Here is a 23,232-nt window from a genome sequence, read left to right on the forward strand (position 1 = left end):
CTATAGAGGTGGGAGACCAGCTTAACGTCAGTGCCCATCCCTGCTTACAGGCTGGGGCCATCTGTAGGCCTGGACAGGAGGGATCTGGGGAGACATGGCCTGCTGTCTGGGAAAATATTGATAACATGTTCCCAGGATGAGGCAGTTCTGGCCCTTGTTGTGGTGGAATGTGGTGTTCCTTGTACTTTCTCCCAGCAGACTATGATAAGAGGCAGGCTGTTTCTCATGGCCTGAATCCCTGTGGAATATTTCACTTTGAGCAAGGTCTGTGAAATGGCGGGGGACTTACAAAATGGTGCAGTTTGGACTTTCTTGTCTTCTACTTTAATATAAAAGGAAAAGGGGAGTTGTTGATTATCTGGCTGTTTCCTGTTGAATTAGGGGCACTGTAACCAAGGTTTGGGTTTTGAAGTGGTGGGTGTTCGACTTTAGAGTTGTTTCCCTGGAAGCGCTGATACTGGACTTGGAGGAGAAGGGATGGTGTCAATGTGTTTCTGGATGGCTGCCTGGACAAGGGAGTTCAGCTTTTGGGAGACTGACTGGGCTCTGAAGGTGAGTATATATAGGCCAACTGTTAAGAGGAGGACGATTAAGGGCCCTAAGAAAGGGGTAACCTGCTATCCCGGTTTTGAGTGCAGCAGAGATGTTTAGTCTGAAACAAGAAACGTTCCCTTGTACTCCTCGCAGGGTGTGCGATGGGATCGTAACTGCTTCTTCAGTGCCCTGCTGCTCAAACCTCTAGGGGAGAATACAGATGGGCAGGCTGTGGGGCTCCGACCCCACGACAGTGTCTGGGGGTGAGTGTTTACAGCTGAGGCCCCAGTGGGCATGTGTTACAGTGTGCTCTTTTAGTTTAGCCATTTATGGGCAACTTGTGTTAACCAGTTCAATTAGACCCTCTACCTTGTCGCAGACGGCTTTCTGTATCCTGGATTATTGCCTTGGGGTACCACAAGAATTGGATCACACATGGGCTTGGAGAATGAATGCAAGGTTTTATTAAGTGGAAGCTCTCAGCAGATGTGGGAGCCAGAAGGGAGATGGTTTTCCCCTGGAGTCAGGTCACTTGGCACCCTGGGCTCTCCTCTAACTGCTCCTGCCAAACTCCATGTCGTTAGGCCGGTCGGTGGCCTGCCAGCATGCTATTGCCTGTTGCTTCCTGCCTCTGGACGTCCAGCCACCCGTGTGTTCCTCCGCTGATATGCGCCTCTCAACTTGCAGCTGCCTGTGTGTTCTTCCGCTGATCTGCTCCTCTTGACGTCCAGCCGCTTGTGTGTCTGCCTGCTAGCCTCTCGGGTTTTTATAGGCACAGGATGGGGGCCTGGCAGGCCAGGTTGGTCTTGGGAAATGCAACATTTGGGCAGCAAATGCCTGTCCTCACCTAGGTTTATGAGGATGGAGCCCTACCAGGGGCCATGCCCTCCTCTATCCAGCACTTCTCTTCCCCACTTCCGTATCATTTAAAGGGACCACAGTCTTCTGTTCCCAGCACCTACATATCAGTCCTGCTAATAGGGGAATGATGTGTATAGTTAGTGTGGTGTGTGTGGAGGAGGAGGAAATAGAGATTAGGAAAGGAACCTGAATAGTTTCATTGTTAGGCAAAATGTTAATGTCTGGTGATTGAAACACCAGTGTGTATATTCCTGATCAACTTGCCAGCAGGCAAAGATAAGAGTTTGTGCTACACAGAAAGAAAAAAATAGGGGTGGACAGACAAAATTTGTAGGTTATGGTGGCAAACCATGAGAAGGTGGGGGTTGAATCCTGGATAAAGTTTTGTTCCAACTTTTGTTTTCAAAGTTGAATAGTTGTTGAAGGGGGCCAGCCCCTCCACACCTGTGGGTATTTCTTGTCAGGTGGGAAGAGAGACAGAAAAGAAATAAGACACAGACACAAAGTATAGAGAGAGAACAGTGGGCCCAGGGGACCGGCGCTCAGCATACGGAGGACCCACACCGGCACTGGTCTCTGAGTTCCCTCAGTATTTATTGATCACTATCTCTACTATCTCGATAAAGGGGATGTGGCAAGACTATAGGGTAATGGTGGCGAGAGGGTCAGCAGAGAAACGTGTAAGCAAAGCCCTCTGTGTCATAAATAAATTTAAGGAAATGTGCTGTGCCTTGATGTGCATGTAGGCCAGATTTACCTTTGACTTTACACAAGCATCTCAGTGCAGTAAAGAGCAGTACTGCCACCAGCATGTCTCACCTCCAGCCATAAGGCAATTTTCTCCTATCTCAGTAAATAGAATGTATGATTGGGTTTTACACCAAGATGTTACATTCCCAGGGACGAGCAGGAGACAGATGCCTTCCTCTTATCTCAATTGCAAAGAGGCCTTCCTCTTTCACTAATCCTCCTCAGCACAGACCATTTATGGATGTCAGGCTGGGGGATGGTCAAGTCTTTCCCTTCCCATGAGGCCATAGCTCAGGCTGTCTCAGTGAGGAGAAACCTTGGACAATACCCAGGCTTTCTTGGGCAGAGGTCCCTGCGGCCTTCTGCAGTGCATTGTGTCCCTGGGTACTCGAGACTGGAGAATGGCGATGACTTTTCCCAAGCATACTGCCTGCAAACACATTTTTAACAAAGCACATCCTGCACAACCTTAAATCCATTAAATTTTGAGTCAACACAGCACATGTTTCTGTGAGCACAGGGTTGGGGCTAAAGTTACAGATGAACAGCATCTCAAGTCAGAGGAATTTGTCTTAGTACAAAAACCAAATGGAGTTTCTTACGTCTTCTTCTTTCTACATAGACACAGTAACAGTCTGAACTCTCTTTCTTTCCCCCACAGTTGTTAGTAAGGGTTGCCCCTATGAAGGCTTGATAGGGAATGTTGGTCAGGGAGGAGAAGAAGGCTGTTTGGTTTTGGAGAGAGAGAGAGAGAGCGAGAGATGGGTTTTTGTAATTAATAGCCATTGTGGTTCTGATAGTGCCGAAGGGTATAGGTTGCAGTCGAGAGAATGGATTGGCTGAGTAGGTGAGAGGTAGGCTTAGTTTGGACCGGGTTTATGTGGTTAGATTAACAGGAAGGGCTGTGAACTGCTGGATTTGTGTGGACAAAGAAATCTAACAGTTGGAAGAAACCGGGGAGTGTGACTGATTTAAGAGGTAATGTCTGAAGTTGACAAAGGGGGCCCTACTGCCAGATGCTGGGGGCGGGGACTTAGAGTATCTCACAAAGAAGACAAAAGGAGATTTGAGTGGTAGTGAAATTTTGGAAGATACCCTGCAGCCACAGCTCCTGGATTAGTGTAGGAAATTGGAGTGGATTATCCAGGGACGTGGGGAAGGAATACCAGGAAAGATCTGAAACAATGTACAAGATAAAAGATTTGAAATTGGAGGTGGAGAGTGTTATGGACCAGGGCCTTCTGGATTGGCAACTTCTGGAATTTTTGTTAAGTGCAGCTAGGTTAGTCCTGTAAGGAAGGAAGAATTTTTTTTTTTTTGTGGGGGAGGGAATTTCTGGATGTAAATTTGGTGCTCTTTTTCATTTGGAATGGTGTATCTGGTGTGGAAAGGATGTTAGCTTTCCTGATGTGGGAGTAGTTAGGATAACCTGGTGAGCACTCTTCCACTTAGGTTGGAGAGGGGAGGAGGAGAAGTCTGTGATCCAGATCCAGTCCACTGGTTGTAGGGACAAGGAGGAGTGTTTTGATGATGGATTTTTAGGCTGGGGCAGTTAAGTGTTTGCGTACTGTCTTATTAGATGTTGAGTGAGGCGTCATGCAGGCCAAGTATCCAGTATAGAAGTGGGAGGAGATACAGGGAGATTCTGGAGGATAAAAGGGCATTGTATATGAGTTTAAATGGGCTTAGGCTGAGGGGCTTTTAGGGCATGACTCATAAACCATGATGGCCAAGGAGAGAAGTGAAGTTCATGCCATCTTAACCTCTAGGGACTGTTTGGTTATTTGTTTTAAAAGGGCATTGGTCTGTTTAATTTTACCTGAAGATTGGTGGCGATAAGGTATATGGAATGCCCATTTAATGTTTAGAGTCTTCGCTAGCTGTTGGTTAACCTGTGAAACAAATGCTGGCCTGTTGTCTGACTGGATGGAAGAGGGGAGTCCAAACGGGAGAATAATGCGGGTAATACAGAGAATAGAAGTGACGGTATGTGTGTTTTCTTGGTGGTGATAGGAAAAGTTTCTATCCATCCAGAGAATGTATCTATTATTGTCAAAAGGTATTGGACTCGTTTTACGGGGGGTCATGTGGGTGAAGTTGATTTGCCAATCATTCTTGCCCTGGCAGTTGTCCTCAGGCCTGGTGTGTGGGGAAAGGAGGTGGTTTGATAGCTCCCTGAGGGGGAATTTGAGTGCAAAGGGAACATGCCTTAGTAGATTGGCAGTCATGGTGGGAAAATGCATATAAGAGTTGGCGTAGGGGGCGGTAACCAGTATGGAAATGGTTGTGTACGTGTGAAAGTACAGAAGGTTCCTGGGACTTGGGCAGGACAATTTTATTACTGAGGTAAAACCATCCTCCTTCCTGAACAGCATCAGCCTGGACGAGTGAGGTTTGTTGTTCCTAGGTATATCAGGGTGTATGTTGGGAAAAATGGGCAGTAATGATGGGGTTTTAAGGGCTGCCTGCCAGGCTGCCAAATTTGCTAAGACGTTTTCCTTGGTTATGGCATTTGTAGCCTTTCAGTGTTCCTTGCAATAGATAATGGTGGCCTTTAGTGGTGGTTTAGCCACCTCCAACAGTTTGTGTATGAGTTTGCCATTTCCTATGGGGATTCCTTTTTGTAGTTAGAAACCCCTTTTCTGTTAGATTAAGGCGTGAGCATGTAGGATATGGTGTGCATATTTGGAATTGGTGTAAATTGGTTAACGCTTTCCTTTTTCCCTTTGCTACGATGGGCAACTAGCTCCGCTTGTTGAGAGGTAGTTCTACCTGTTGAGAGGTAGTATGGGGTGGGAGAGCATTGGATTCTAGGAGTTTGTTTTTGGCAATGATGACATAGCCAGCTGCTGGACATAGCTCCCTAAAAGAGCTTCTGTTAATGAACCATGTAGGTGTTCGCTGCAAAAGGGCTTGCAAAATGTGTTGGAAGCAGGAGGAGAGGGAGTCTAAGAGGTCCAGACAGGAGTGAGAGAGCTCAGGTGTTTACAGAGAGGAGGGCAGCTTTAATCTCTGGAAAGTGACTAGAGGGTTACCTATGAATAAGACGTAAACCTGCCGTAAGCAAGATAGCAGGAGGGATAGAAGGAATTGATGGCTTATGAGGTCCTGTAGGTTATGGGAAGATGCAATAGTAGTGTGTTGGTTAGAGAGTGAGTTTCTGTGCCTCTGAGGCCAGCAATGTGGTCACACCCAAGATTTTTAGGCAGAGTTGCCAGCCTTGGATGACAGAGTCCAGTTGTTTTGAGAGGTATGCAATAGTTTGTGGGGTGTTGCTGGATGTTTGGCAGAGTAGTCCAAGAGCAAGGCCTTGGTTAGAATGTACCTACAGAGTAAAGGGCTTGGTGGGGTTGGGCAGTCCCAGTGCTGGCGTCATTAAAAGGGCATTTTGCTTTGTTTTGTTTTGTTTTTAAAGAGGTAGTTGATGGGGCGAGCTGCATTCAGGGGTTCTAGGATGGGCCTTGTGAGATACTTCTGGCTGTGAATTCATGTAGAGCAGCTTGGCCAGCAAGCTGAAGTTGGGAATTCACAGTTGGAAGTATCCCACAAGGCCCAAGAAGGAGAGGAAGCCCTTCTTTGTGTGGGGAAGGGGTTTGTCCCTAATTAGCTCCTTTTGTTGGGTTGGGATGGCCGAAGAATTAGGGGTTAGAGCAATCCCAAGGTAAGTGACCTGGGTTTAGGCTACCTGAGCCTTTGTGGGTGAGATCTGATATCTTCAACTATGGAGGAAGTTTAAAAGCTGAGTAGTGTGTTGGATGGACAGGTCAAAGGAGGGGCTACAGAGAAGGAAGTTATTGATGTATTGGAGGAGGGTGTTAGGAGCAAGGGGAAGTTCAGCTAGGTCCTTGGTGAAGGCCTGTTCGAATAGGAAGGGGCTATTCTGGAACTCCTGTGGAAGTCCATATTAGTTGAGTGGATGTGTGAGTATCAGGATCTGACCTAGTGAAAGTAAAAAAACTTTGGGAAGCCAGATCCAAGGGAACAGTAAAAAAAAAGGCATTCTTTGGATCCAATACAGAGAAGTGTGTGGTAGATAGGGGAATATGGGAGAGTAGAGTATGTGGGTTGGGGACCACTGGATGGATTGAAACCACCACCTGGTTATTAACTCAGAGATCCTGGACAAAGTGGTAAGACCCATCTGGTTTTCTTGTCAGCCAGGATAGGGGTGTTTTGGGGAGAGTTGACAGGCTTGAGAACTTGAGCTTGTAAAAGTTTACAGATAGTAGGTTTGAGGTCCCTGAGGCTGGCTGGGTTAAGGGGATATTGAGACTGATGAAAGGAGGAAAAGGGAGGTTCACCCACTAATTGGAGACAGGTGTTGGATGTGTTGTCCAGCAATGGGGTTGATCCTTGCCAGAGTCACCCAGAAATAGGAAGGAAGGAAAAAGAGGATGGAGAGTTTGATCAGGATCTGGAGGTCATCCCAGGGCTGGAGAAGAAGAGAGAATGAGGGAAGGGGGCTGGGAACAGGGAGTCCACTCAGGATCTGGAAGCAGGCCTGGGTCTAGTTTTTGCTGCTTGCTGCTTTCGAGATTGCAGGAGAAGACTTACCAATTTAGAAAATCCCCGTTCCAGGTTTTGGCACCCAAAATGTTAGGTTTTGAAGGGAAAGTGAGGGTTAAAGAAAGACAAAAAAAGAGAGAGAGAGAGAGCAGCTTAACAGCAAATCCAGGCTTTATGTCCAGAATATGACCTATAGAGATGGGAGACCAACTTAATGCCAGTTCCCACCACTACTTACAGGCTGGGGCAATTGATAGGCCCGGGTGGGAGGGGTGTTGCAGGGCATGGCCTGCTGCCTGGGAAAATGTTGATAATGTGTTCCCAGGATGAGACAGTTCTGGCCCTTTTCCGGCAGAATGTGGTGTTCCTTGCATTTTCTCCCAGCAGAATATAAGAGACAGGCTGTTTCTCACAGCCTGAACCTCTGTGGAATGTTTCACTTTGACCAAGGTCTGCAAAATAGTGGGCATCTTACAAAATGGTGCAGTTTGGACTAACAATCTGCTTGCTTTTGGTGTCCATTTTTATGGAATATCTTTTTCCATCCCCATACCTTAAGTTTATGTGAGTCCTTATGTGTTAGATGAGTTTCTTGAAGACAGCAGATACTTGGTTGGTGAATTCTTATCTATTCTGCCATTCTGTATCTTTTAAGTAGGGCATATAGGTCATTTAAACATTCAATGTGAGTATTGAGATGTGAGGTATTATTCAGTTTATTGTGCTAGTTGTTGCCTGAACACCTTGTTTTTGTTTTGTTTTTTTATTTCATGGTGTTACTGTTTTATAGGTCCTGTGGGATTTATGCTTTAAGAAGGTGCATTTTGGTGTATTTCAAGGTTTTGTTTGAAGATTTAGAACTCCTTTTTTGTAGTTCTTGTAGTGCTGGCTTGGTAGTGGCGAATTCTCTCAGCATTTGTTTGTCTGAAAAGGACTTTATCTTTCTTTCATTTCTGAAACTTAGTTTTGCTGGATACAAGATTCTTGGTTGATAATTGTTTAATTTAAGGAGACTAAAGATACAACCCCAATCGCTTCTAGCTTATAGGGTTTCTGCTGAGAAATCTGCTGTTAATCTGATAGGTTTTCCTTTATAGGTTACCTGATACCTTTGCTTCACAACTCTTAAGATTCTTTCCTTTGTCTTGACTTTAGATAACCTGATAACTATGTGTCTAGGTGATGATCTTTTTGTGATGAACTTCCTTGGTGTTCTTTGAGCTTTTTGTATTTGGATGTCTAGATCTCTAGCAAGGCCAGATAATTTTTCCTCAATTATTTCCTAAAATATATTTTCCAAACTTTTAGATTTCTTCTTTGGGAACACCAATTATTCATTCTTATATTTGGTCATTTAACATAATTTCAAACTTATTGGAGGCTTTGTTCATTTTTTTTAAATTCTTTTTTCTTTTCTGCTTGTCAGATTGGATTAATTAGAAAGCCTTGTTTTCAAGCTCTGAAGTTATTTCTTCTACTTGTTTTCTTCTGTTGTTGAAACTTTCCAGTGTATTTTGCATTTCTGTGTCTTTTATTTCCTGAAGTTGCAATTTTTTTTTATTTATGCTCTCCATTTCTCTAGAGACTTCTTTGTCCATATCCTGTATTCTTTTTTAAATTTCTTTCTTTTTTTTTTTTTTGTTTGAGACACAGTTTTGCTCTTGTTGCCCAGGCTGGAGTGCAATGGCATGATCTCGACTCACTGCAACCTCTGCCTCCTGGGTTCAAATGATTTTCCTGCCTTAGCCTCTGGAGTAGCTGGGATTACAGGCATGTGCCACCACGCCTGGCTAATTTTGTATTTTTAGTGGAGATGAGGTTTCTCCATGTTGGTCAGGCTGGTCTTGGACTCCTGACCTCAGATGATCTGCCTGCTTTGGCCTCCCAAAGTGCTGGGGTTACAGGCATGAACCACCGCACCTGGCCTTTTAAAAATTTATTTAAGTTGGTTTTCACCTTTCTCTGGTGCCTCCTTGAGTAGCTTAATAATTGACCTTCTGAATTATTTCTCTGGCAATCCAGAGATTTCTTCTTGGTTTGGATTCATTGCTGGTGAGCTAGTGTGATCTTATGGGGGTGTCAAAGAACCTTGCTCTGTCTTATTACCAGAATTGGTTATTTTTTTGGTTCCTTCTCATTTGAGTAGACTGTGTCAGAGGAAAGATCTGGGGTTCAAGGGCTGCTATTCAGATTCTTTTGTTCCATGGAGTGATCCCTTGATGTGGTGCTCTCCCCCTCCCTTTAGGGATGGGGCTTCCTGACAGCCGGACTGCAGTGATCATTATTGTTCTTCTGGGTCTAGCCACCCAGCAGAACTACTGGGCTCTGGACTGATACTGGGGAATGCCTTCAAAGAGTCCTGTGATGTGATCCGTTTTCAGGTCTCTCAGCCATGGATACCAGCACCTGCTTCAGTGGAGGTAGCAGGGAAGTGAAGAGGACTCTGTGAGGGTCCTTGGTTGTAGTTTTATTTGGTGTGCTGGTTTTCTTGAATGCTGGTTGTGCTAGCAGTGAAATTGTCACATGGACAGACTCAGGACATCTAGTTGGCCAGGATGTTACAGGCAGTGGAATTAGCTGTTGTTTTCTCCTTTCTTGAGCAGGGTTGTACTGTTATGAGTTGCTGTAATGGCTTGCATTGGCTGGCCTCCAACTAGCGGCTGATGCTTTCAAGAGACTATCAGCTGTGGTAGTATGGGGAATATAAGTTTGCCCTAAGGTTGCCTAAGTAAGTATTCAGGTTTTTCAGGCAATGGGTGGGATCATAGAGCTCCCAAGAGATTATGTTTTTTGTCTTTGGCTGCCAGGGCTGGTAGAGATGGACCATCAGGTGTGAGCCGGGTTAGGCATGTCTGAGCTCAGACTCTCCTTGGATGGGGCTTGCTGCAGTGGCTGTGGGGGATAGGGATGTGGTTCTCAGGCCAATGACATTATGTTCCCAGGGCTGCTTTTGCTGTGTCATACAGGTCACCAGGGAAGTAGGGGAAAGCTGGCAATGACAGGCTTCACCCAGTTCCCATGCAGCCAGCAAGACTAGTCTTATTCCCACTGTGCTCCACCATCAGCCCTGAGTTTATATCCAGGCAGCTGGAGAGCAGGGCTGAGATTTTGCCCCAGGCTACAAGCCTCCCTGATGAGAAAGCAAGCAGGACTTTTAGGCCCTGCCCCTCCCTGCCTGCGGTGGATTCTGTGGTCATATCTGCACTTTCTGTTCCCTGTCCCCACCACCCCCCGCTCCGCTGCCCGAAACAAATTCTGCTCAGGAAAGTTCACAGCCAGTCAAAATTATTACAAGATTCAACTGGAAGTTTCCTTCTTCCTGTGATCTTTCCCCAGTTACTCTAGGAGCCCTCCCCAAGGACCCATGTGAGACAAAGTCAGAAATGGCTTTCCTGGGGACCAGGAATGCCCACAGGACTCTTCCTGCTGCTTCTTCTACTTTTATATTTTGCTCTGCTCTCTAAATTCGTTTCAGCTCTAGATAAGGTTAAATCCTTCTGTAATCCCAGCACTTTGAGAGGCCAAGGCAGGAGGATTGCTCAAGTCTAGGAGTTTGAGACAACAACATAACAAGACCCCATCTCTACAAGAAATAAATTAACTGGGCATGGTGGTAAATGCCTGTAGTCCCTGATACTCAGGAGGCTGAGGGAGGAGGATCACTTGTACCCAGGAGTTTGAAGTTGCAGTAGACTGTGATTGGACACTGCACTCTGGCATGGGTGGCAGATTGAGACCCTGTCTCAAAAAAAGAAAAAAAGGATAAGTAATAATAGTGGGCAACTAAGTGGCCTAGACTGTAGAAGCTTTGGCAGCAACAACAGTCCTGTTGTTGATGTCCTCAGCGTCAAGGGCTTTTGGAGTCCTCCTATTCTCATTTTCCCCACAGTGGAGACACAGCTGAGGATATACCTCTTGGCATCAGATCTGACATTGTCTACAGTCAGCTGCGGTGGTGCTGGGTTCCAGGTGTAGGTGCTTGCAGAGGCTGTGGGACTGGGTTCCTAAGCTCAATTAGGGTCTTGTGAACCTATTGTAGCACTTGAGTCTTGAGTTACAGGTTCACTGTCTGTGGATGTACAGTTTTTAGATAATTCAAGATTGGCAGGCTTTTAATCAGATCACAAAAAGAACAGACCTTAAGCATAAGCTTGGTCAGGTTTCCTAAACTTAGGGTTTTTTTTTTTTTGTGACGGAGTCTCGCTTTGTCACCCAGGCTGGAGTGCTGTGGCTGGATCTCAGCTCACTGCAAGCTCCGCCTCCCGGGTTCACGCCATTCTCCTGCCTCAGCCTCCCGAGTAGCTGGGACTACAGGCGCCACCACCTCACCTGGCTAGTTTTTTGTAGTTTTAGTAGAGACGGGGTTTCACCGGGTTAGCCAGGATGGTCTCGATCTCCTGACCTCGTGATCCGCCCGTCTTGGCCTCCCAAAGTGCTGGGATGACAGGCTTGAGCCACCGCGCCCGGCCTAAACTTAGGTTTATAATATAACCATCTGTAATATATCTCTCATTTGACCCTGTGGGCCGTAAAACAAAATTTATAAACTAGATATTGTGGAATGCATTCTCACTACCATACTCTACTCACAAAGAACCACCATGGACTGGAATGGGTTTTGAGTCTTCTTTCTACTCTTGTATTCAAATTTTCTGCCCTTAATGATTTTGTTCAATAGACAACAACATAATTAAACAAACAAACACACAAACAAAAAAACTGTCCTTCCTACACTCTTCAGTGTGTCATTTGTTATTTAGAAAGTTTATTTTGCTTTGCTATACCCTTTGCTACAGTATAGTAAAGCAATACTATATGTCCTTTGCTATACCCAGGTGCTGTAATCTTTCACCTGGTTTCCTTAACTTTTGTGAAGGTATTTTTGTACATGGATAGCTGTTCAAGATGATGCAAAGGGATGCAATGGAGAGTCCTATTCAGCCATCTTACTTATGTGCATCTCCCCATCATTTTGTTTTTGTTTTTGCTTTGTTTTAGCACATCCTACTTTCTGACACCACAAAATGCCCCAAACTTATCTTCTGTCTTTCAAAGCCCTGGAATTAGTCATGTGTTTTCTGAGATATCATGGTTCTTTTCTTTTTGTTTTTTTTCAAAATGGCACTTAGAAACAAATATCTGGGAACTAAGAGTGCTCACCGCTAGTGGGATGTCATTGCTTCAAAGCTGGCAAACACACACACACACACACTCACACTCATTTACTCACATGATGAATTCATACTGATACCTCAAATTCCAGTCAAAGACATCAACAATTATTCTGTAAAAAGAAAATAAATCTTGGGGCCCCCAAATCACAAAGCTAAAGGGAAAAGTTAAGATGGGAACTGCTCAGGGCAAACTTGCCTCCCATTCTATTCAAAGTCACCCCTCTGCTCACTGAGATAAATGTGTATCTGATTGCATCCTTTGGAGCAGCTAATGAGAAACTCAAAGGAATACAACAATTTGTCCCTTATCTACTTCAGACCTGGAAGCCCCCTACCAGCTTCAAAGTGTCCTGCCTTTCCGGACCAAACCAATGTTCATCTTACATGTGTTGATTGATGTCTCATGTCTCCCTAAAATGTATAAAAACAAACTGCTCTGACTACCTTGGGCACATATCGTCCGTACCTCCTGGGGCTGTGTCATGGGTGTGTGTCCTCAAACTTGACAAAATAAACTTTCTAAATTAACTGAAACCTGTCTCAGATATTCAGCATTTACATTTTGGCAACCACAAAGGGATTCTGAGTGGAGGTACCCCTGACCTTTGACAAATCTCCTATAGGTGCTTGGTACCAGCGTAAGCTAAATTTATAGCTCAAATCAATAGGACAATTTGCTGAGGTCTGGGAGCACCCCCTCCAGAGTGTCACGCATGTCTGTGTGAAGAGACCACCAAACAGGCTTTGTGTGAGCAATAAAGCTTTTTAATCACCTAGGTGCAGGCAGACTGTGTCCGAAAAGAGTCAGTAAAGGGAGATGAGGTGGGGCAGTTTTATAGGAGGGGACACCCCCTCCAGAGAGTCACGCACGTCCGAGTGAAGAGACCACCAAACAGACTTTGTGTGAGCAATAAAGCTTTTTAATCACCTGGGTGCAGGCGGGCTGAGTCTGAAAAGAGTCAGTAAAGGGAGATGAGGTGGGGCAGTTTTGTAGGAATTGGGTAGGTAGTGGAAAATTGCAGTCAAAGGGGTTGTTCTCTGGCAGGCAGCAGCAGGGGTCACAAGGTGCTCAGTGGGGAGCTTCTGAGCCAGGAGAAGGAATTTCACAAGATAATGTCATCAGTTAAGGCACTTCTTTTGTGATTCTTCAGTTACTTCAGACCATCTGGATGTATATGTGCAGGATTGGGCTCAGAGGCCTGATATTCCTGTCTTCTATATAAGAAAATAAAATGAAATAGTGGTAAAGTGTTGGGGCAGCAAAATTTTGGGGATGATATGGAGAGATAATGGGCGATATTTCTCAGGGCCACAGGACGAACCGCAGACAAAACTCCTCAGACACCAGGTTAAAGAAGGAAGGAGATTTATTTAGCTCGGAACTTCCCCAGACTTGCATCTCAAAAGCTGAGCTCCCTGAGTGAGCAATTCCTGTCCCTTTCAAGGGCTTCCAACTCTAAGGTGGTCTGCGTGAGAGGGTCTTGATCGATTGAGGAAGCAGCAGGTAAGTGACTGGGGCTGCATGCACCAGTAATCAGATCGGAACAGAACAGGACAGAGATTTTCACAGTGCTTTTCTATACAATGTCTGGAATCTGTAGATAACATAACCGGTTAGGCCAGGGGTGGATCTTTAATACTACCAGGGCCAGGGTGTGGGGCCGGGCTGTCTGCCTGTAGATTTCACTTTCGCCTTTTAGCTTTTGCTTCTTCTTTCTTTGGAGGCAGAAATTGGGCATAAGATAATATGAGGGGTGGTCCCCTCACTTATTCCTCCACTTTGGGAACCTCACTTGTTAGTGGGAGTTCTCACTTTCATCCTCACTGCCCATGTCTTCTTGCAAGACAGATTGATAGTGATTCGTATAGTACACTTGCGCTGAAATATTTTGATGGACTAAGGTAGTAACAAAACTTTTCATTACTTGAAGGAGCAAAGGCAGCACACAGGGAAGCAACAAGCAGGTTCCTATTACTATTATAATTCTTATTATAGGAGTTTTAAATCCTTCTAGTGCTGGAAACCGTTTTCCAAACATGGACTTAGGATTAAACCCATGCCACACCTGCACAGGCACATGTGCCAGCTTTGTTATATCTTTAACTATATCTTCAACTACTTGCCCTTGGTCATCTATGTGCAGAGAGCAATTGGTCAGGTTAAACTTTCCACAGACCCCTCCTTCAGCTGCTAGCAAGTAGTCTAGGGCTAGTCTATTTTATAAATAGTATTTCTCATCTGGGTTTCTTGCTGGGCTAAAACAGTTAGAGCTCTGCCAGTTTTATTAGTGATAATTTCTAAGACAGCTTGTGACTGTATGAGTCAGTTGAGCATATAAGTGGGGTTCGGTATCCCTACGAGCCGTCTTGTGTCCAAGTGGCAGGCCCACAGTGCTGTATGATTCTTTCAGGGGCCACTCATCATCTTTCAAGTCGCCTATAGCTATGTTTCTCTTTTCCCAGGACGGATAGACAGGGAAGCCTAGGAGCTCACCTGTTTTATGGGCAGTAGGAAAAGGATGGTTTAATGGTGCCAGTAACACAACTAACTGCCCATTGGTCAGGTAACTTGGCATAGGCTCTATGCCCACATATCTGGTACAATCCAGTGGGGCTGTCTAGTCCTGATGGGACTCCAGGTGGGTCCACATGGTTTGCAACTTTGGAAATTTACTAAATGGATTTCTTTCAGTATGTTTTGAACTCCACTAGGTGGCTGTTTTGTAGTACTATTATACAGTTTTGCCCAAGGCAGCTGAGTCTTCCTACAGGAAGGGTGAAGTCCTTCCTCACCCTTGCTATACAGTATTGTCTAATAATTGAGGTTTTCAGAACCTAGAATTTGCCAGTCTTTAATCTTATTTTAAAACGGTCATTATAGGGGCTCAGATGGGTTATAGCACACATCAGGCTGGTCACTTCCTGGGCTACATATCTTGTATAGCATTACACAAATAAGTTCCTTTTAGAGTCCCAGTACACTTATAATAACCATAAAATAATAGGACTGTAGCAACCTTTTGTCCTGCCTCAATGACTTGATGTACATACTGGGAACAGTCCTCAGTCTGAGGAAGGTCAGTTGAAGTCCTTACTGTACAAGTCCAAATTTTAAGGAAAATGAGTCCTGTGATGAGTTTCTTCATGCTTCAGCTGTGCATGGACCAGTCAACTTCTGAGTGTGACTGAGGCAGGGCTTGTCGTCTTCTTGAGAGTCACTTTGCAAGGGTTGGCGAAGTTGCTTCCGTCCATGTACAGCTCCCAGTCTATTGATGTTCAATGATGGTCTTGGAGGTTGGGCCTGCTAGAATAAACTGAATCCAACACCTCTACACAGTTATGATCAACTGGGCTTTCTGATACTGGAAGCAAGTTGGTGGGGTTCAGGGTGTTGCAAACTTCAATGATTGTGCAGGAGTTTTCACAGAGCAAGCTTTGGTATTTAGTTAGTCTAGCATTCATTAGCCAATGATGTCCTTTGATATTTATTAAAGTCAGCACAGCATGGGGGGCCTTTATGTTTAGGTTTTGCCCAAGAGTTAGCTTATCTGCTTCTTGTGCTAGCAGAGCAGTTGCTGCCAAGGCCCTCAAACATGGGGCCAACTCTTAGAAACCCTGTCTAGTTGTTTAGAGAGGTAGGCCACTGGCCTTGGCCAGGCCCCACAGTCTGGGTCAAAACTCTAACCACCATTTTTTTTTTCTCTCTCTGACACATATAATGTAAAAGGTTTTGTCAGGTTAGGTAGCCCCAGGGCTGGGGCCGACATGAGTTTTCTTTTAACTCATGAAAAGCTCATTGCTATTGGTTATAATAGATGTAGTTTATCCAATCTACATTTTATTAACTGTCACCTACCAAAATATTGACTCAAATCTTGCAGCTATTTGATTTCAGGTTTTAAATTGATCTGGTATTCCCCATGGGGCTTCAATTGTATCTAAGCAGATGTGAAAGTCAAAAGACCCATAAGGGGCTTCTCTCACCTTACGATGTCTTATTTTCCTCCCTCTGGTTGATGAAATGCCAGGGAGAAAGAGGTAGCCAATTGGACTGAAGTATAAGTGCCACTCCAGTTATTCGGCAGAGTGCCCAGTAAAGGTCCACTACAATACCACCACACATCCGCTCGGGGATGAACAAGGGCTGACTGATTGATAAGCTCTTGAAAATTCTTAAGTTCACTGCATCCCTTCAGGTCTCCAAGGAACACCATGTTTCCTCCCTGTCATGAGAGACACGAAGCGAACTTAGTGTTGGGAGATGGAAGCTGGAGGGCCCTCAGGGGCTGACCCACAGGGTGCCAGACTTTGGGATATAGCAGAGAGAGCTTGGCACGACTTATCACTCCAGGCTGTAGAATCCTGGAAAAGAGCTACCATGCAGCCCATGCCTGGTCTACTGGAGGACCACCTTAGTGGAAAGGGGACAGTCTGGGCCTCTGACCTGCCATGTGCATAAGCATAACAATTGCTTTTGTTTAACATGTGGATAGAAATTTGATCCATTCCAACTAGGCATTTGCCTCTTGGTATCCTGTCTTAATTGCCAAAGTTTGTTTTAAGTCTTTGACTTCTATGATCCTCTAGTAAAATGAATGTATGATTTTAGGAAATTACAAAACTGGTTGGGGCAGTCCATCCTTGCTCTTTAGTGGTCCACAGAATGTTGGACCAGCTACAGCATAAAAGCTCTACATCGGGGGGCAAAACTCCTGGTCATCACTGGGGTCTTTATCGAAATCTCCCTGGATTAAATGGTCCTAAATTGCTAATGCCAAGTCTGAGGAGAGTCAGGAGGGACAGAGGTACTTTTCTGAATTAGAGAGCTGTCTTGACTTGGCAAGGGTATAACAAGGCAAGCATTAAATGCAATAGTTTGAGGCAAAATTGACGTGGTTATGTTAGTAACTATATGGTCAGCAATAGAGCGAGGAAAGAAGAAAGAGTAATAGAATAGATGAAAGAGTTAAATTTTCTTAGTTTTAATTTGGTAGGGTTTTCCCCTGGGACTGTGGTCCATGGCTCTGGAGGGGGCAGTGCTTTGACTCAGGTGTGATGAATCCATCCCTTTTTTGCTATACAAACAGCAGTCTCGTGGGGTAGCAGCACAAGGTAGGGTCCTTCCTAGGCTGGCTTGAGTTTCCTTCTTTCCACCCTTTGATGAGAAGGTGATCTTTAGGCTGGTGCTGGTTTACTGGAAATTCTAGGGGTGGTACTTCTGCTAAAAGACTTAGTTTTGAGGGAAAGGAAAGTGGAAGATAAACCAAGTGTATAATGTCTAAGAAATTGACCTGTTGTTTTAAATGTGGAGACATCAACAGTGGACTTTATAGTCTTTGGTGCCTTCTTACTGAGAAATTTCCTTTAGCACCTATTTTTATTAGTTTTTAGACCAAAGAAAGCCAAACACCATTTTATATTTAATAATGCTTCTTGTATGATTTTTATACCAGAAAAGCTAAATTTTACCTTTATATTAGTGTGTTATTAATGTTAAACTTACATTTCATAAAACCTTGTAGACATATTTATCCAATTTTTAATGTCTGACCATAAGGTACGATTTCTATAGAGTCTTTTTAACCTTTTAAAGTAAGTTTTGTTAAGGAGCAGGTTAGTGCTTTAAGAAAAACCTGTTGTGCTTTGATTTTAATGTTCAGTTCACAGAAAACCTGGATGATACTCCTTTAACTTTAACCAATATGTTTACACATAGAATTTCCTTTACAATTAATGTTTTAAAACTTGCATAAACCTTTAAAACAATTTTTTAACCTTTTAATGTAAAAATTCACATTCTTGTGCCTCTTTATAATGCTTTTACCATATATTTTACTTTCCTTATACACCTTGCACATACACTGTTTCTTCAATAGTTTTATATTCAGGTGGGCTAATTACTTTTAAATTATACAACATTTCTTGCATAACTTCTTTTTTTTATAACTTTTTTTCTCTTTCACAACTTTCACAGACAATTCTTTGACATACCTTAATTTTCTGACTTATTACAAACATTTCTTTCTTTAAACAACCAGTTAATTTATTTCAGAACAAGAATTTACCATATAACTTTTTTTTACATAAATTTCCCTGCCCCTTTTCTCTCTCTCTCTTTTCTTTTGAAGATGATAACCATTTTTTTCGAAAGCAAATTTCCTTTATATCTGTGGACTAGACTGTCTAGGGCCACAAGATTAGAAGTTACTATAATACATGTTACACTATTACCTTTTAGTAAAGTTTACTTTTGTTAAAAACCTTGTAAATTTGGGATTTCAATTATCCTTTGCCATTAATAAGACCTGTTTAGTCCAAATTAGAATTGATATAGGTGGCTTTTTTTCTTCCTTCAATTACCCGGGAGGAACCATCCAGAATCCTGTCCTGAAGGGAGTTCCTCCCAGGTCTGGTAGGACCTTTGTATGGTAATTAAGATTTAGATCCCCTGTTAGGAAACCTGCTGGGTTAAGAGAATTTTCAGTGGTTAATGTTAAATCATCTTTTTTTTCCCCCCCTTAGGATACTTCTGAACTGGTGAGGTGTGCTCACAATGAGGTTTCCTCTGAAAGTTATTTTTCTACTTTCTTCTGTTAGTAAAGCAATTGCCACTAAGGATTGAAGGGTTAAGGATTTTTGATAGGAAGGCCTCAGTGCTTTCAGGATATGCCCTTGTTTACACTGACAACAAAGTGGTATTGGAGTGTTATAGGGTAATGGAGAATACCTTTAATTATCAATTATAGGTTTTAAATTTACCTTGGCTTTTAAAGGAATAGGGTACACTGTATTTTTCTTAACTCCTAGTATATCTCTCTCTCTTTCTTTCTCTCTTTGACTTTCTGTCTTTCTCTCTTTGACTTTCCTTTTGCCTCTGTCTCTTCCTCTCTCTGCCTCTCTCTCTCTCTCCTTGACTCCCTCTTTGTCTCTCTACCTCTTTCTCTCTGTCTCTTCCTCTCTCTCTTTGCCTCTTTTTCTCTCCGTCTCTTTCCTCTCTCTCTCTCTCTGCTGGTCTTTCCCTGCCTCTGCCTGCCGCTTATACTGCTGTTCTCTCAACCACTGTAGGGTTGGGGGGGGCGGGTGGTTCTAAAACCAGCTGTAACCAAGTGTCTATGTACGGGAACTGGTCTGGGTGCCCTGGCTTACAGGTTACCTTGTGCCATACCTTTGAAACAAGGGACCTGTCCAGGCTTCCTTCTGATGGCCAACCCACCTCTAATGCTGGCCAGTCTATTTCACACAAAGTTCTAAGTTTTCCTGGTGTCATAGTAACACCATAATCTCCCTTAAATCCTTTTTTGAAATTTTTCAACATAGTCCTAGTGGGGTGGGCTTCCTTTGTGTCTGACCCATGCTTCCTCGAGACAAAACACCATGCTCACATCATACACACACCACAAATCAAAGAATGGATAAAAAGGGCACACACACACTTTTACAGTTTACACAAAACTGTAATCAAAACCAAAATCAGAGTATCAGGAAATCCAAGCTAGGTTGAAACGAAAACCAAAGTATCAAGCAATCCAAATCAGGTCAAAAACAAAAACCAAAGTGCCGGTACAGGCATGCTGTGGGTGATCAGGCCACGCTTCCACTCAAATGGAGTGGGCAAGTTTCAAAGACCAGTCTTACCAAGTTTCAGATGTCCAGACCCCAAGTGCCAGTTCCTTCCTGGTGTTCAGCCACCACGTTGATCCTCTGTGGAGGCCTGCCACATGCTGCTCTGGCAAGGCATCCCATCAGGGCAATTGCCTAGCCGGGAGTGCTCTTTGGATCTGCGTCACTCAGACTGGTTGGAGTCCCCTGCAGGGATGCTCCACAGGGCAAGCCTAAGTTGCTTAAGGGGCTGCCTAGACCGTCTGCCAATTACCTGGCTTTCCAGTCAGGGAACCAAGAAATGTAGCAGAAAAAGCCACAGACAAAATTCCTTAGACACTGAGTTAAAGAAGGAAGGAACTTTATTCGGCCGGGAACTTTGGCAGACTTAAGTCTCAAAAGCCGAGCTCCCCAAGTGAACAATTTTGGTCCCTTTTAAGGGCTTACAACTCTAAGGGGGTCCACATGAGAGGGTAGTGATGATTGAGCAAGCTGGGAGTATGTGACTGGGGGCTGCATTCACCAGTAATCAGAATGGAACAGAAAAGGACAGGGATTTTTCACAGTGCTTTTCCATACAATGTCTAGAATCTATAGATAACATAACCGGTTATATCAGTGGTCAGTCTTTAACTACCAGGCCCAGGGTGGAGTGCCAGACTGTCTGCCTGTGGATTTCATTTCTGCCTTTTAGTTTTTACTTCTTTCTTTGGAGGCAGAAATGGAACATAAGACAATATGAGGGGTGGTCTCCTCCCTTACTTCAAGAAGAATTAGGGGCAGTGTGGGAACCTAGAGTGGGAGAGATTAAGCTGAAGGAAGATTTTGTGGTAAGGGGTGGTATTGTGGGGTTGTTAGAAGGAACAGTTGTTGTATAGAATGATTGGTGATGGCCTGGATATGGTTTTGTATCAGTTGAGAAACTAAACAGAAGACACAAGGTCCAAATAAGAGAAGGAGAGAAACAGGTATTATAGGACTAAGAATTGGGGGGACCTGGGACATCCCATTAGAGAGTGCCTAAGGGGGTTCAGTGTAATTATTTGCTTAGTTGGTGAGTTTTTGGGTTCTAACCTTGCGTTTTTTTATGTTGTCATATACCAGGCTAGATTGATTTGGGTAAAAACAACACTCTTTATTTAAAAATATATGGAATTTTTTTTTTTTTTTTTTTTTTTTTTTTTTTTTTTTTTTTTTTTTTTTTATTAAAAAAAACNAGAGACTTAAGGGTGATGGTTTGAAGTAAAATCAGGAGATATCAGTTAAGATGATTTGGAGGAAAAGTGTAAACCAGCAGTGTAAACAAGGGCAGGGCATTTATGAGTAATTGAGAACGGTGAATAGGAGTATGACTAGACAGAAGATAGTAGGGATGACAAATTTTAGGGGTGCAGTCCAACTTGGGCTGGTGTCTGGAATGAGACTGGGGCCTAATAAAAAGGGGTGTCTATACAGGAGCTCACATGGGCTGTACCCTGTCGCATCCTGAGAACAGGCCTGAATTCTGAGAAGCGCAAGTGGTAAAAGTACTGTCCAGATTTTTTTAAGTTGGTGGCTGAGCTTGGTGAGGTGTGTTTCTAAAAGACCATTAGTCTGTTTTACCTTTCCTGAAGATTGAGGATGGTAAGGGGTATGAAGGTTCCACCGAATACCAAGAGCCTGAGAAACTGCTTGGGTGATTTGACTGACAAAGGTCGGTCTGTTATTAGACTGTATAGAGGTGGGAAGGCCAAACAGAGGAATTATGTCTGACAGAAGGGAAAAAATGACCGTGGTGGCCTTCTCAGACTTTGTGGGAAAGACCTCTACCCATCCAGTAAAAGTGTCTACCTAGACCAAGAGATATTTTAGTTTCCTGACTTGGGGCATGTGAGTAAAGTCAATTTGCCAGTCCTGGGCAGGGGCAAATCCCTGAGCTTGATGTGTAGGGAAGGGAGGGGGCCTGAACAATCCCTGAGGAGTAGTAGAATAGCAGATGGAACACTGAGAAGTGATTTCCATGGGGATAGATTTCCATGATGGAAAGGAAATGAGAAGTTCTAAGAGACAGGCTAGTGGCTTGTAACCTACATGGAAGAGGTTATGAAATGATGACACAATAGAATGGACCTGTGAGGCTGGAAGGAGATATTTTCCTTGGTCTAAGAACCATTTGCCTTGTGTGGGAAGAGATTGATAGGTGGAAGTTTCAGTGGGGGAGTAGGTGGGAGTGACTGATGAGAATGAGAAAACCTGGCAGTGAGGGACAGAAATTGGAATGCTGGCTGCTTCTTTAGCTACCTTATCAGCATAAGTGTTGCCCTGAGTGATGGGATCTGATGCCTTTTGATGGCCCTTGCAGTGAATGACTCCATCTTCCTTTGGAAATAAAGTGGCCTTGAGAAGAATTTTTATTAAAGAGGCATTAAAGATAGAAGACCCTTGCATAGTGAGGAAACCTCTTTCAGCCCATATAACAGCATGGTGGTGTAGGCTATGGAAGGCATATTTAGAGTCAGTATAAATATTGACAGGTAGTCCTTTTGCAAGAGTGAGGGCCTGAGTTAAGGCAATGAGTTTGGCTTGCTGAGAGGTAGTGGAGGGGGGCAGAATGGTAGCCTCAATGATAGATGTGAAAGATACTATAGCATAACCTGCCTTTGCCAGTGAGTGGTGATTAGGCCTGGTGGAACTGCCATTAGTAAACCAAGTGTGATCAGGGTGAGGAACAGGAAAGAAGGAAATATGTGGAAATGGAGTGAATGTCAGGTGGATCAGAGAGATACAGTCATGGGGGTCAGGTGTGGTATTAGGAATAATGTGGGGCCAGCCTAAAACAGTAAGGTCAAGTTGTTCCGGCAGAAAGGCTACATGGTGTGGTCCTGGCTCTTGTGTAAGAATTTTGACCTCATAGCCCTGTACGTTGACTGTGTGTAATGAAAAGGGTAGGGATGAGTTAAGGAGAGCTAGTGTGGGAGCAGACTTTAGGGCTGTTTTTAAGGAACGGAAAGAGGAGTGGTGAAAGGATTTGGGATCTATAGGGTCAGCGAGGTTTGCTTTTGTGAGTTTATATAATGGTTTAGTCAGGATGGCAAAACCAGGTATCCAAAGGCAAAAATACCTAACTATGCCTAGGAAGGAAAGGGGTTGTTACTTTATAGAAGGGGTTGGGGTTTGGGAGATTAGCCAGACATGATCAGCAGGGAGAACGTGTGTGTTTTTATTAAGAATTATGCTGAGATAGGTAATGGATAAGGAAGAAATTTGGGCTTTGGAGAGGGATACGTGATATTCTTTTGAGAACAGATGTTGGAGGAGCAGGAGGGTATCCTGTTGGGAAGATTTGTATGAGAGGCTATAAAGTAGAAGATTGTCAAAATATTCAATAAGATGAGAAGCAGATGGATGGAAAGCAAGTAAATCATGAGAAAAGGCTTGACTGAAGTAATGGGGGCTGTTCCTGAAGTCTTGTGGCAGTACAGCCTAGGTGAGTTGCTGAGACTGATGGGTGTCCGGGTCAGTCCAAGTAAAAGCAAAAAGGGGCTGGGACAAGGGGTGTAGGGGAATAATGGAAAAAGCATCTTTAAGATCAAGAATGGAATAGTGAGTTGTGGAGGGAGGTATTGAGGACCAAGAGTATACCGGTTGGGCATCACGGGGTGTATAGGCAAAACAGTTTGGTTGATAAGGTGCAGATCCTGAACTAACGTGTAAGACTTGTCCAGTTTTTGGACAGGTAAAATGGGGAATTGTAACGAGAGTTTATAGGTTTTAGAAGGCCATGCTGTAACAGGCGAGTGATAACAGGTTTTAATCATTTTAAAGCCTG

The 23,232-nt window shown here is 43.9% G+C and overlaps 1 protein-coding gene across 3 annotated transcripts in view; it reads left to right on the forward strand.

Annotated features, from left to right (window-relative positions):
- The first annotated feature begins 259 nt into the window (after positions 1-259).
- PLA2G5 (phospholipase A2 group V) overlaps positions 260-23,232 on the forward strand; it is an 83,982-nt gene continuing 61,009 nt past the window's right edge. For all 3 annotated transcript variants that reach the window (XM_017852142.1, XM_017852154.1, XM_017852155.1), the window contains exon 1: positions 260-552. The gene's annotated coding sequence lies outside the window, so the exon portion shown is untranslated. The remainder of the gene's footprint in view (positions 553-23,232) is intronic.

The sequence above is a fragment of the Rhinopithecus bieti genome, unplaced genomic scaffold (assembly GCF_001698545.2).
Source record: "Rhinopithecus bieti isolate Rb0 unplaced genomic scaffold, ASM169854v2 scaffold_33652, whole genome shotgun sequence".
Lineage (NCBI taxonomy): Eukaryota > Metazoa > Chordata > Mammalia > Primates > Cercopithecidae > Rhinopithecus > Rhinopithecus bieti.